Raw genomic sequence first — 2,564 nt, forward strand, 5'->3', positions numbered from 1 at the left:
TTAATTTTTACCCTTTTTTTTTTTCCCTTCACTTAAAATTTTAGTTCAAGGCTATAAACGACACTTTACTATTATCCTATTTTGATATTGTGGTAGTGTTAATTTGCCATTAAATTTTTTTAAAAAAATAAAAAACAATAATGGATTGAAATTGATAAGTCAGCGGAGTGGGAGTGGGATAAAAATATAATTTTTAACATTACTCTTTTCGCATATAAAAGAAAAAAAAAAAGATTTAATCTGCTTTTACTATTCATTTTGATCCGACTCACTTCTAACAAGTCCTTTCCTATATAACGTAGAAAAAACAAAAGAAAAACATATCAGCATTAAACATATCTCGTAAGTAGATATTTTGTAAAGGTTTCACATTGTTAAAGTATTAATTAAATAATTAAATTAATTTTTTATTTAATTTTTAGAATAATGAATGAATTAATTTCGAAGAAGAAGAGACAATTAGACATATATGACATGAGACAACGTTGTGTAAAACATGTGTGCATGCAGTAGTATGATTTCCCTAGCTTGTGCGAATTAATTAATTAACTTCCTCGTGAGTGTTATTGAAATTAAAAATGATTTTTAATAATTGATGGGTGAAATAAAAGTCAATAGAAATATAAAGATACCATGCAAACAAGGGCACATTTAGAGGGCCCAAACTGTTTTGTAGCTGTGTGGTGAGGAGTAGTACCACTGCCATGGAAATGTATTTGACATCACTGTAAAGCAGCCTAGCTTTTTACATATACCCTTTTTCTCCTCGAACAAAAAATTAATATACCTACTTTTATCTCTCCATCATCCTTCATCGATCATAATGCATCCCTTTCCTCTCCCTTTCTCTTTCTCTTTTCTCTCTCAGAATTTGTAGGAAATGGTACTGTTGAAATGATGATCAATTATTCGATCTGCATGGGGAGGGGTTTAGAGGGTCCTCTCATCAATTTTCCACAGCTTTCTTGAACTGTGTTTGGGGAGCTTCTTCAGAGGAAAGTGATGATCCCATGCAAAAAAAATGACACACACAATTCAAGAAAGCTGTGGAAAATTGCTGATAGGATCTGTAGTTAATTAATTACTCTATATATTTATATGTATAATATTAATTAATCTTTTGTCCCTTTGAACCACTGATCTGCCTATATATGGTTATTGGTAAGAGGCTTGCCACTAGTAATTAAAAGTCAATTTTTTTTTTTTTAATTCTTTTATGTTTATGTTTTTAACTTATAATTTTCCTATTAATTAGTGCAGGTTTTCTCAAAATTTTCATGGCTTCAAGATATCTGCAGAAATGATTGAGAACCTCCATGTAGGAAAATTGCTGTATTTTTTAGCTATCTGTTGGTTATTCAATCTGTCATTCAATCAATTAAATTATCATTTAATTAATTTGCTCTTATCATATGATCATCAGCTAACTTGCTTTCTCTCTCTCTCTCTCTGTTGTAGCAGCTCGATCAGGAAATCCACAAGAAAATAGTTTTTTTAATGATCTGCTCACAGAGATCATAGCGTGCCCACTGGGAAAATCAGGTAAGTTCAAGAAATGGTTGGTGATAAATGCTGCACTTTCTTGGGGCATAAGCAAAGCCTGCCTATGTTTGATTTCCTTCAAGCGCATGCCGAGCATATGATTCACCTATATAATTTGTTGATTTCTATGTTAAATCATCACTTATATTCAAAGCTTAAGGATACGTTTAGCATTGTGATTTCATAGACAAAAAATATGATTTTAAATCAAATTACGAAAAATAAATTGTTTGGGATTACATTTTCAAATCGCAAGTAATAATGTGTTTTTTTGAAAACTCATCATTTTAAAGGTTAAACTACGATTTTAAAGGTCAAACCGCTATTTTGTCAAACGCGCATTTTAAAATCACGTTTTCAAATCACAAACCCAAATGAGTCCAATAAATTGATAAGAAATTGTTGATTTTAATTAATTAATATTCTAACACAAATATTCAACACGTAATAAATTTAATTGAATTTAAAACGTTTACTCGTACTTCGTGTTAAATTATTATTTATCTCAAAATTGTTAATTTTAATTGATTAATATTCTAACACAAAGATTCAATCTTCTTGATCCCAAACATTTTAGGCATTGGTTAAATCATCACAAACATGAACTGGCCGGCCGTGATACACAAAGTGGATTATGGTACTTTAGTTTGGTGAAGGAAATAATGGAGACTGCATTGCCCAAAGAGGGGTCAGCGTACGTGGCCATTGTCACTCAATGTCTACAAGTAGTAGCCAGCATGTTGCGTACGTCAACATTTGGCCATGTAATTTAACCTCTTTTTGGTACATATAATTGATGCACACGCGCCGCACTTGCAAAGGTGTTAAATTTTGGGGTAACTTCATTTTTTATCTTTAAAGTATTACGCTATTTAATAAGTCTTTCTTAAAGTTTAAAACTTTTTAATTTGAACTCGTTTGTCAGATTTTAAACGTTAAAAGTGAGATAGTGACATTTATACTCCTGGATTTTTTATAAAATTCTAAATTTACCCTTAATTTCAAATTAAAAATAAATAAAT

General features: G+C 30.5%; 1 long non-coding RNA gene across 1 annotated transcript; it reads left to right on the forward strand.

Moving 5' to 3' along the window:
* Positions 1 to 953: 953 nt before the first annotated feature.
* On the forward strand, positions 954 to 2,338 carry LOC132189032 (uncharacterized). The gene is made up of 4 exons (XR_009441001.1): positions 954 to 1,161; positions 1,261 to 1,318; positions 1,462 to 1,542; positions 2,120 to 2,338. It is a non-coding gene; the product is annotated as an uncharacterized LOC132189032 (long non-coding RNA).
* Positions 2,339 to 2,564: the final 226 nt, after the last annotated feature.

This window comes from Corylus avellana, chromosome ca8, assembly GCF_901000735.1.
Source record: "Corylus avellana chromosome ca8, CavTom2PMs-1.0".
NCBI classification, from domain to species: domain Eukaryota; kingdom Viridiplantae; phylum Streptophyta; class Magnoliopsida; order Fagales; family Betulaceae; genus Corylus; species Corylus avellana.